Raw genomic sequence first — 12,900 nt, forward strand, 5'->3', positions numbered from 1 at the left:
GTGCTTGATGCTGGCAGGTTTTGTGATCAGCTCCCATGAGCAATGTTTTTTACCTCTGGCTTCATTTTTGTACACCAATGTGATGATGCAGGTAAGTTTTTTTTGTTTTAGTTGTTTTATTTTTTCATTGTTTTCAGGTTAAACGCCCACACAAAGGTGCTTTAAGTGTGTATCTGATTTTGTTACAGCCAATATAAACTGTATCAACTGATCTTAAATAAACCACATTTCTGTGTATAGAGTGATAGCAAAGTAGCAGAAAGCTCTTCTTAAGGGATGCTGCAGACTGTCAAGAAGCAGAACTTCCAGAACTTGGTTCTCCAAAGCAAAAGGAGCAGTATTCCCACAGTATTCCCAGCTTGTTGTGGCTGCCCTGCTGCACCACTTTGGCACCGGCTTTGCAAGCACAGTGGCCCTTCTAATGCCATGGCCTCTCCCTTCCCACACCACTGGTGAACTTCTGGGTCCACTGGGTACAGCTCACTGAACGTGGGTGTGTTGTTCTGACTGCATATGCCTTTAGAGCTGAGCTGATCTGCCTATATGCATAAGTTAAGAGAAATCCATGTTTCTTGATGTTTATCAAAGATCACTGAGTGTCCAGAAACCACAAAAAAAAATGGCCTCCATCTGCTTCACCTCAGAATTTCAATGTAGAAAACAAGATATAATGGGGGAAATGTGGAAGAATGGTGCCTTGTCCTACTGCACCTTTCTGCCATCTGTGTCACACAAAGGAAGCCTCTGATCAGACTTGCCAGAGTTGTGTCACACATAACCAGGGTGTGACTGTGTGTCCAAAGACACCAGAGCAGCAAAACACCAGTGATCCTGCCCAAACCCTGTTACCACTCTGAAAATAAATGCACTGCTCTTGAAGCATCTGTTGGGGGGCTGCTGCCCACTAACCTACTTATCTTTAAGTCTTACTTCACCTCCAGGTAATGAAGGGCATTGTCCCATCCTTGGAGCACAGATTTCTGCTCCTGCAGCAGTTTGGAGAGGGGCAGCACCACCAGCTGCAGAGGGGTGCCCACCTGCCTGCCAGTCATACCTGTGCTTTTCCAGCCAGCATCTTGCTCACCCAGCTGCAAATCAGAGTGGTTCTGCCAAAGAAGAGCAACGTGCAGCAGGTAACCGCAGTAGACCAAGGCTTCATGATTATTGTATTTTCACAGCCTTATAGCTTACTTTGCCACATGCATCTCTGCAAAGTGATTCAGAGCAAAGCTTGCAGAAACAGTGTTAATTTTGTGCGTTTAATGAGGTGGTGGTGCAAGTGATTATTCACAGTGCAAGTGGTAAAGAAGCTGAAGCTTGTATTTGCACTTGTTTTATGTGGCTTTCTATTGTTTTTACAGTCCCTCACCCTTCAGCAAATGCAGTTGGGTGACTCTTGGTGCACAGGAAGGGAAAGTCGCAGTCAGACAGTAGAATTACATTGGCAGGTTAGACATCTGAGACATGTCTGTGTGGTCAGGGGAGGACAGTCAGGCACACAGGTGAGTTTTCCACAGGTAACCAGGATAAGCGACAAATAGGAGGGATTAAGTGTCAAAGAAGGCATTGTCTCCTAAGATGCCTAATGAAAAAAAGACTAAACAGTAAAATAATTTTAAGGACATTTACCTTAACATGCAAGGTATAGGCTGCAGTTCAAAGGAATGCCTTTAGTTAAGCTGCATGCCTGCTGATCTCTAAGCACATGTTCAGATGTTCTCAGTAAGGATGAACATACCTGCCTCAGTGCTGTCCTGAGGAGAGGCTTGGATGATGAAGTAAATGGTGAGATTATTTTCCCTGCGGCAGCAGAATTTTGATTCACTTTTCACCTTCTTTTTCAACAGTCTGTTTATTTTCATTGGGCACTGGTTTGAATTCTTGTGTTTTGGCAATAACAGTCTTGACCATTCCTCGTTCCTTGTGTTGTTCTCCCACACCACTGCCACCTCTGAAGATAAGTCTGTTTTTTGTACTTTCTGTGTTTGGAAGTAGGGGAGTGGAGGAGTTGCTGACAGAGGTAGCCAGTGATGGTTACTAAATGTGTCTGCTTGGTTGAAAGTAAAGAAGTACATAACAAATGTTAAAGGGAACAAAATGGATTATTTGTTATTCTACCCTTAAAGTGATGCCCCAGAAATCCAACTGGAATGTTAAATAAAAGCCAAAGGCTCCCCACAATTATCTTAGCAGAGACAAACTCCTCACAGTGAGGCCTTTGAAAATTAGAACTCAAAAATAATACTCCATAAAGGAAAAATTCTAAGAAAACAGAAAGCAAGGAAATTTAAGGCATAATAAGGACTGGTCACAGTACTTAGGTTGTGCAGGATCTATCAGGCAAAATACTGTTGACACAAAGCCCTGACTATTTTCACTGTACAAATACACATGCTCACACTTTATTTGGAATGGCCTTAAGTTTGCCTTGAGATCACCTACTGAGCTTTTAAATTAACACAGGATGTTCACACTGCCATGGGCCATCCTAATGGCCTTCCAGAAAACTGCTCTTTACATACAGAAAAGCATGTGGGACTGCTTCGTATTTCCCTTTCAGTCTCCCTGAAAAGCATCAAGAAATTTAAGAAAACATTAGGGAAAGGAACGTGCACCAGTTATTATTCTGAAAAATTATATGCATTTGTTTTTTGGGGTATTTTTCCTATGCTCTTGAGGTTACCCTATCTGTCTTCTTCTCCCTCCTCCCAAGTGATTCTCATTGTCCTGCATGTCAGAAACTTTCTTTAGTAAAGAATAATCTTGCTGTGTTGATTTAACACCAGCAAGGCTCTGCCCCTTTAAACTCAGTGAGAATTCATTAGTAAGATACAAAGGATATGAGTCTTTCCTTTACAGGCCAGAGGATCTGCATGTCCTAAACACAAAGCTGTGGAATGATAGACCTGGAAAGTTATTCTAAAAGTAGACAGAACATTAATAGGAGTTGTACTGACTTATCACTTTGCTCATATGCCTCAAATGTCCTGCTGTGTGTGAGAAAATGGACCATATTTGCGTTTGCTGGGTCACAACCTTCCCTTTTGAGATACTCAATGAGTTTACCTGATGTTGCCAATTCAGATGTGTCAGTGACTAGACAATTGGATTGGCCATGACAATCCTCAAGTAATAAAGCTTGTCCCAGTGCCCTAAAGTCTTTGAACACAACCTTGTACTGGTTTTTTTCTTCTGGATACAGTTCTCTTCTTAATTATTTTCTCTCAAGCTTCCATGAAAAACAGTCATGCATTTTCAGAGGGTTGCACAGAATGATGGAGGCTAAGACTATTTGTCTCAGCTTCCATGTCAGGTCCCACAACTGGGAGGTAAAGGGGAGAAAGTGCATTCTTCCCATTATGTTATCTGGTGCCTCCCATCCTCCCAAAGTCTTGATAGACTAGATTTGACTCTGTTCCATTAAAAATATCTCTTGTACATGTTTGATTTTAAAAGAAAATATCTGTAAGATATCTGTGCAGTGGCTGCCAGTGAGTGAGTACGAAGGGGGTGTCACATTTGCAGACACATAGACTCTCTTCAGGCTGGAGTGAAATTTGCTCATCAGATGGACCATAATGATTGTGACAGTGGATCTGGATACATTCCTACCAAACAGTGAACTGACACCATTGATCCATTTTGTGTGAGTCATGAGCAAGTCTTCATGAGCAGGGATGTTTTGTCATGGACCAAAATGAATCACTTGACAGAGCATTTACGAGGCCTACTCTCCATTTCCAATCAGCTGATGACTAATCTGGACCACTAAAATTTGTAAAGTAACAAATACTTGCATAGTTATGAACTTAGTGCCCTCAGTCCAAAATAAACGAGGGATATGTGCGCTAATTACCTTCAAGTAATGCTATAGTGATTTATTAGTTCCTCAGATTTGCAAATTAAAACATACATTCCAGAGAGAAAGACAGATTATCTGTCCACTTCATCATAGCAACTTTTAAGAGCCTTAACCAGGATATTATGTTTGTACTGTGTGGAAGACACAATACCCCGGAGCCATAATGACGCTTTATATGAAATTAAGTGTACTTCAAACTCTTCTTGGGCATCAGCTCAAATCTGTCATAGAACCTGACATGGAAAGTATCCTGAATAATAAAATGCCTTCAGTAGTATAAAATTATGGTACCCATTCAACAGCCTTTCAATAGGTCTAAAGAAAAAGGTTTTAATCCACTTTTTAGTGTTCAAAACTGAGTTGGTTATGCATGGCTTTTTGTTCATTAATTAAAATTGGTGTGTCTTCATCTGCAGAACTCATAAATGGATCTTGTTGGTTATTCAGTGAAATGCATCAATACTCTGCCAAATCTATAATGAATCAGCACCTCAGCATGAGATTAGGAGTATCCATATTCTACAAAACATGCAGTGTGCTGTCCTTTGGAGTAGGCATAAAATCCACGAACACATTGACTATTGGTCATTAAAGAACCCCAGGAAACTTTAGGCATAAAGACCTTGTAACAGATGGTCTGGGTAAAAAATGATAACTCATGTCTGATATTCATCTATTGGTATAAATCAGCATTTTTGCTGTGGCTTTGGTAATTCAGCAGAAATTTTCATCAAAAGGTTTCCTGGCCCTGGCTGCCTAAACAGTCCCCTGTTCTATTAATTGGATATGTTATTTCTTCTCCCTTCCTCTACTGAAAACAGAAAGCAGCTTCCAGTGTCTGCATTTATGGATGATGGGAATCAAGGAGTGTATCTTTTAAATGTCTTCTTATTCCTTGTGGTCAAGTTATCTCCCATTTTCTTTATGGTGTAGGAACTTGCACAGGAAAAAACAGATACAAATGCAAAGGCATAATCACCCAAGCTTAAAGCAAGTTGTTTTTCTTTATGCACCAGCAGGGAAATAGAGGCCTGAAGTGAATTTCAAGTTCTACAAAATCACAATGTTGGGCATTCTAATATTCAGTTATCCTGGTGCATATAATTCAGCAAATTGCAGAGCAATGCATAGCCAGGCTTCAAGTCTCACTTACTGCTACTGAAAAATTGTCATTCATAAGGAGCTACCTAAGTGCTGGATATCATGCTGGAGTATTTAGGATGTACAATTAATTTCAGGGTAATAATTATAAACAGTATCTCTAACACTATTGCTGATAACTGAGCTTAATTTTTCAATAGCTGGTACATCTCTGATGAGGTGATGTCCAACTACACCACTGAGAACCATCTGAAGATAAAGCCACCTGCATGCAATTTGGTGCTAAACCATAACTTAGCATTAAAAGTATTGCCTTCTGAGGTTTCAGCAGTGTGGTGTCATTTGGAATTGTCTGCCAGTGCAGAAGTTCCTAGAGAGTTTTTCCAGCACTTCCAAAGGGAATAAGCAACTTAGAGGCATTATCTACAGCCTAACTTAGACCTGCTTCACTGCACCAAGGGAACTGACCCTTTCACAAGCGTATTCAAGTTATAGGTTTATGTATGCTTATTCTATTCCTTTTCTCTTGGGTTTGTTGGAAGCCTGGGGACCCTTCTCCTAAGGAAGCAGATTCAGACACAGCCATTTAAATCAGTAAGATAAAACTAGCTGGGACTGATGTTTGCCTCTAGATTCTAGACAGCAATTTACAGTTAAATTAATCATAATTAATATCAGTAACATCATCTTAGCATTTCCCAGGATAATGAGTTGGCTCACTTTAAATCGCCAATCCTGTTATCAAGGCAGCATGTGCACCAACAGCTGCAGTGGGTGCTTCCCATGCTAGGGCCTCTTTTGTATGGCCTTTGGTGATTAGGACCAGCACACTGTCTCACAAGGGCTGCTTCCAAACAAGCATAAATGGGAAAACGGTGGTTCCAAAAAATGGAAAATCTGCAAATGCAATCCTGCCGATGTTTGACAGCAGAAGGGAGGAAGGTTACCACCTTCACTTTATCACATTATCTTTTATACCTAATTATTATAAATTGCATCCCAAGAGCTGAATCAGTAGCACAGAAGTTGATCATGCCAATCTTCTTTTCATGTATGACACTGTTCTGTTAGGGCCAGTGGACCTTCCAGAGGGGAGATCCAATTCACCCAGGAAGACCTAACATTAAATAACTTTCACAGCATTATTATTTTTATTACTGTAGTGCATGGAAGTTATAGCAATAGAACAGACTCCTACTGTGTTAGGGACCTTAAAAACAGAGCATAAAAAGACACTGTTTTCCTGAAAGAGTTTCAAATTAATTATCCTTCTTCATTCTGGACACAGTCTCTGTACCTACAGCAAAGAAAAATCTTGTTTGCTTATTTATTTTGCTTGATTCAATTTCGAATAGACAGCTTAGTTTATTTTTCCATTAAAAAGATGATGCCAAGCTGAGTGCTAGCATACATGAACTACAACCCCTTTGTTTTTAATAGGGGAGGAAGGAGGTAAAAGCTTGTGATTAATTTGGCTCATCCTAGTTGAAAAACAATAAAGATTTGTCTTAACTGGCCATAAGTAGAGTGGATACTTCAAACAAGTAAGCTACCTCTCAAGCTGCGGGTGATAGATAATCTGGGATATGGTATGAAAAATTAGCCAACACATTTACCACATGTACCATACCATCTAGGAAGGCCTGTGATTAAATTTAACATAGCTGACCTTGTTATCCTAAGTCTAATGAGCCAGAATGGATAGAAACGTCCTTGATCCAGCTGGTGGTTTTTAGTGTCAGGCTTTAGTCTTATATAATTTATCCACTTTAACCCCAGCACTGGTGCAATTGCTTAATGCACTGGCCTGTCACCTTTCAAATGGAATTTTTGGTCTGCTTGATGTAAAGTGAAATTAGACGCAACTGCTTGCTGAGGCAATGATACATGGCTTCAGCCTAAGACAGCAAAGTCAGGGTTTTACTCTGAGACCTGTCCTGGTACAAAGGTGGGGGCTGAGCACTCCCCAATACACTGAAATTTGTTTCAGAAGTGGAGGGAAGTATCTTGAATACAGCTTCGGCAGGAGCTGCCAGTTAGAGAAAATGCTCTCTTGTGCTGTGATAATTCTCTTTTGTGACTGTTCTTTCAGATAATGCATCCAATTTCTACAAATTTGTGCATGACTTAACCTAAGTATTGTGCATCATGCATCCAGCACGCTACCCAAAACAAGTAGAAGAAAAGAATTCACAAACAAAAGGATTACAAAATGCATTTTTGCTGCCTGAGTTACATTTCCAGTCTAAAGCTGTAGTCTTCAGTCTGTTAAATCTGTCTCTACAACCATGAAACAAGCATGAAACTTTTTGTAGCAAAATTTTAAGATTTGTCTGGCATGTCAGATCTTTCACCGTGAAAAGAGATTCAACCCTTCCTTGTGCAGATCCTTTCCCAGAGTTGCAGGAGATAGTTGGCTTTGCTCAAACAAAGCTAGCCAAGGACCCACAGGCTGTGTTTAGCTGAGACGCAACAGCACACATTGGGGCAACTCTGGGAGGAGCTCTGCAGAGCTGTGAGGGAAGGAAATCAAATCCCAGCAGATGCCCAGCCTTTCCTCTGGGCAGCTGGGACACAGGAACGGGCATGAAAGATACCACCAGGAAGTGTCCCATGCTGACACTTTCTTGTACTCAGGGGCCAACAGACAGCAATGGAGGACATACTTAACTCACAGTGTGGAGGATATTTTTTCTAACAGAAGAGATCACACCTGTGTTTTTACATCCCACAGGAAGCTAATAGAGTGAGACACAGCACTATCATGGCCACTTATGCAATTTCTTCTGCTTCCTACACTCAAGACCAGCAGAAACCTTTAATGAAATCCTTGGTTTCTGTCTTTTTTTCCCTGTCTCTCATACCATGTCTTGATAGGATATTTTCTGAATAAGGTAAGGATAGTTTGCCAAAAGGCTTGACCCAGGAACCCTTCATTAGGCGATGAAAATTGCAAGGGATTTTTTTGTCCTAAAGCTGGAGTGAGGATGTCCCTCAGTTCCTTACACTGAAGCAAATTTTAAATGCCTTCTGAAGTTGGGGACATTCATATTTAAAGCTAAAGCTGTTCACTTAATCATAACAGCAGTTTTAAGTTTTTCAGTGGGGTTGCATTGAAGCCATAAGCTATCCCCTGGACTTTGTATATCAGATGAGTCACAAGGGAAAATCTGACAAACTTTTCAGCAGGGTGAATCAAAGCAACAATAAATCAGCTGACTACTAGAAATAAATAATGTTTCTGAGTATACCTCTATGCTGGAGCACTTCACAATGCATATGAAATGCGCACACATCCTTCTTGCTATTCCACATTTTTGGACTCAGAACTGACTCAATATTAAAATTGGGTTCTTCCTAATTCTTACACTGTCTGTAATTAAGAACACAGATTCAAACAGGAAAAAAAAAATCCTGTTTACTAGAATAATAATTTAGTGTTTTTATAAAAGAATCCAATTGATTCAAAAGAGTTTGCACATATATTTCCATGCTTTTCTTCCTGCTGCTGATCATGTGATGGTATGTATATATATATATATATATATATATATATATATATATATATATATGCATATATATGTGGTTGGATTATTTTCCCCAACTATATTGCATAAAGCAGGGATCAACAACATAGCAGAAGCTACAGGGAGCAGCCCCTGACTGTTTCCTGAGCATGGAGCCAGTATCTGCCCCTGAAGAAATCCCTCTACACTCAGTCTTCACTGGATGCAATATCAGGCACCCAGTGAAAAAGATAATTAAAAGACCATATTTTTTTTTGCCTCGGGGGTTGTACTGTTTGAAAGCAAAGCAAGGCAGAAGTGAGATTCTTCATAAATCTGAATGGCAAGAGAAACCTCTAAGAAATACCAAGGTGGCACTCTCAAGCAATGAAGGTGGTGATCAATGGCCTAGGATGAAATCCTCACTGATGGAAGTATGGTCATCAGCTCAGTTGAGACAGAATTTCTTTCTTGTCTTGAGAAGATGATCTTCATAGAGTGGGCTTGAGACATTTGCGGAACATTATTTTAAAGATATTTAGGTATCTGATTTAGATTTTAGATGTAGAAATGGCTCTACATGTCTCTGACCTAGCAGTTTTGAAATCACTGATGTTTAATTATTGACTTAGTGACTGAAAGTTTAAAGTTTGCAGCAGAAGAAAGATGAAGCTTCCAGAACTGATAATAATGTACTATCTACTCTCCATTGAGTCAAAACAACACTTGTAGAGCAGGTTTGCTGCTCCTATACTTTTTTGTGTAATAAAGTTATGACAGGAACAAGTATGTTCAGACCCTTGCAAAGGTATAAGGGCATAGGTGTTATTAGAAGAATTAGTTTTCTTTATTTTTTTGAGAATAGAAAATACTGTTAATAGTATCATGTCTAAGAAGACTTAAGTTTTCAGACAGTCTCAGGCTCTGGTAGCTTAATTTTTCTATCATTTCTATTTTAATTGTGTTGGTTATGGGAATCCAAGAGTGACTGTTGTTATTCTCATTGTCTTCCCTTGGCTTGCTCATTTTGCTTTTTGGCAGTCAGTAACAGTAGTTCACATCTTCCCAGCAGTTTTCTTGAGCCTAGCTTTAGATAAAGCTTCAAGACCTTGATAATTCTTGTTCTTTGATCCAAGTGGGGTTTCTGTCTGAAACTGAAGAGACTGTTCTTACCCTCCAAGTCAGACTCTAAAACACTGCAGTAGGGTTTCCATTCTCATACATAAATGGCAAAGGACCTGGCCAAACCTCCTTAATTCAGTGAAAAGACTCTCTTTGACTTCAGCCAGGCCTGGATCAAAGACAAATGAAGGGGGTATTTTTCTTGCTAGGCAGCATTTCAGTGTTGATACTGTAACTGTCAGACTGAAGTAGATGACGGAAGGAGGAGTACTGAAAGTAAATGTCAAAGGGATAAAATATGGGTAGAAGTAATTTAATTTTCCTTCTTTGCTGGGTCAGTTCATTTCATCTTGAAACTGAATACAAGCTCAGCTCAAAGATCTTTGCAAAATCTTCCAGACATAATTTGATTTGGGAAAATAAGTGGTCCACATTTGCTTGATGTGACAACATATGGTTATTAGCATTTTTTCATTTCACCAATCAATATATGTAAAACATGGAGAAGGAAAACAACTCATGCAATAGGACTTGGATTATTTTTAATACTGTCAAGATTTTATCAGTCAGCAAATGAGATAAAGAAAGGATAAGTCAATTTGAAATTACACTGGACAGCAGTGAAGCAGACTCTCTCCTCTCAATTTGTGTCAGATTTTGGATTTCTTTTGTAAAGAAATCCTAGTATTTTAGTAAGCACATGGAATGGAAAGAGAGAAGGACTCTGCATTGCTTCTCTACAATCCCCTTGCAAGAGCTGCTGTTTTAATTTCCCAGAGGTTACCAGCATACTAACATCTTTTGTTTTTTTGTATTTTAATTTGTATTATGAAGAGTAGGAGCAGAGGGATCTTGTTCAAAAATCCTTTTATTTTGCTCCTTGAAAAGAAAATTCTTCACAATTAAGAATGTCTAATTAAAAAGTCTTTTTTTTGTGTGTGTGTGTGTGTGTGCATGTGTGCGCGCACGAGTGCGTTGTTTTTTTTTTTTTCTTTTCCCCTACTTCATACATCAGTTTCCCTGGCATTACCACAAAAGATAAAACTTACTGTGTAATTGGATTGTGACATAGGAAAAAAAGGTAGCAGTCTCTATTAAGTTATTATTTTACAATGTTCCCAAGCATTTATCCACCTGAAATGGTTCAAGTGTGGCAACAGAATTAAGGGAATATAATTTGACTTTGCTGTAAAGAAAACATTAGAACACTTTTCTGCTCTCCAGCAAACAGTACAAACGAAAAACAGAGGCAAAAAATCCTAAGATACAATTAAGGGGATACAATACATGTATCTGTAACTTGTAATTAGGGCTGACTTAAACAGAATTTAATAAACCAGACACATTGCATTGCAAGTGAATTCTCATTTCGACAAAATACTAACAGATGTTTAATCAATAAGATGGACCATAAAGGGCAACACAATTAGTAGGTCTGAGAAATGTTCTCCTGTGATGTTAGAAAGCTGTAATTATGGACCAGATCTCATAAGTGTTTTGCACAGATGACACATAATACAAGTATTCTAGCTTTTAGAAAAGGCTGCATAGCACTTTTAATACAATTACAGGCACAAAGATACCACAACCCTGATCTTAGAGAATCTTTTTAAACAAATATCAAAATTATCTCTGAATTAAAGGAGAAAAAAAAAAGCTAAAATCAGCTCCTCTGATCCAGTTCCCTGCTGCATTTTTTTTGTCAAAACTGTGCCATCCCCCTCCTCAGGATGGGAGGTCACGTACAGCTGATGCAAGCCAGGGTTCTGCCAGCATGAGATGGGACAGAAGGAAGTAACCAAATCAGAGGAAAGCATCTGAAAGCTCTAATTTTGCTTGAGGAGGAACACTTCTAGGTTTCACCAATAACATGTTTTTATATTACATACTCTAATGTGATTGGGACACCAGCTAATCAGCAGCCCATCATAGTCCCTCTACTATCTGTTACTTGGATTCCATGGTAGGAGGGAGAGGTTCCCTGCTCCTGGAGAAGCACAGAAAGGAGAATTACTGCAGTGATTTTTTGAATCCTTGAGTCCTTGATTTTTTGACAGTGCAATCATAATGGTGAGCAGAATGGCAGCTGGGAACATCATTGGGTTCATGGCTGTGGTGAGAGTTTTTTTTACCCTATCTTCCCCTCATAATTCTTTGCCTTTGTCAGAATATGACTAAAAAACAGTCGAGGAAGTTAAAAAAAAAAAAAAAACAAACCACATTATCCCTCTTAAAATAAAATAAAAGTCCTAGTTGTGCATCCTGGTCTTGAGTTTCTGCAGCAGAAAGAAGCCATTAATTAGACAAGCGTTCTCCCATCCATACCACATTCGGAAACATAATCCTCCTAAATTGCTGGGATTTCAAAAATGTCGCCTTTGTGCATGAATTTGAACTACCATATTTAATGGTTTAAAAGAATCAATATAGAAATGGGGAGCAGTCTGGATTTGCCATACTTAACCTGTAATTACAGCTCCTTACTGAAAGTTATAGCTGGGCTGTAGCTCTTCAAATCTTAGATTAATCAGACTCAGCTTAGCGTCCCTGCCTATAAATTCCAGAAAGTTAAATTTATTTCAATATAGTGAATCATGAAGGTTTTGGCAACAACCTGAAGAGTATATTTTTCCATGGGAAAGTAAAGGAAGAAATATAGTCGGATGGATTATGTAGAGGGGAAAAAAGTCCCCTTCAAATGCATGTTCTACAACTTAATTAATAAATAGTCCACTGATTGGCTGGTGCAGTGATAGGCTTCAATGTAGCTAATGAAGCTTCATCAATGTATGCCAGATGAGAATCTAAAAAATAATTCTTCATATAAGATTTATAAGTAGTACAGAGGAAATATGTTGTCAGAAAATATGAACAGTAGCCCTATTAATGCATCCTTTTAATTTAGTTATTCCAAAGGAACATACATCTCATTGCTCCAGCCCTGATGTAGTGGGGATCATTTTATCCTGTGATGGATGTCCCAGGCACATCCCATAACGTGTGTCCCATGAAGTGCAGCTGCAGGCTAACCCACAGGCACACACAGATGGGTCAGTGGGCAGCAGGGCTGGGACAGGAAACAGCATCTGAACCTGCTGGGCACAGCTCCCTGGACTGCACCCTTCTCCTAGCCCACCAATCCCTGGGATGAGGACTTTCATCCCTACCTCTTGTAACAGTGGCACCTGAAGGAGGGAGCACCTCAGTCATCAAGTGGGTGTCTCTTTGTACCATGAGACAACTACTGATACAGGAAGAGATGGGGAGGAGGAATGTGAGGAGAACAGGGGGAATAGAGTGCCTGCCCTA

The sequence above is a fragment of the Vidua chalybeata genome, chromosome 2 (genome assembly GCF_026979565.1).
Source record: "Vidua chalybeata isolate OUT-0048 chromosome 2, bVidCha1 merged haplotype, whole genome shotgun sequence".
Taxonomy (NCBI): domain Eukaryota; kingdom Metazoa; phylum Chordata; class Aves; order Passeriformes; family Viduidae; genus Vidua; species Vidua chalybeata.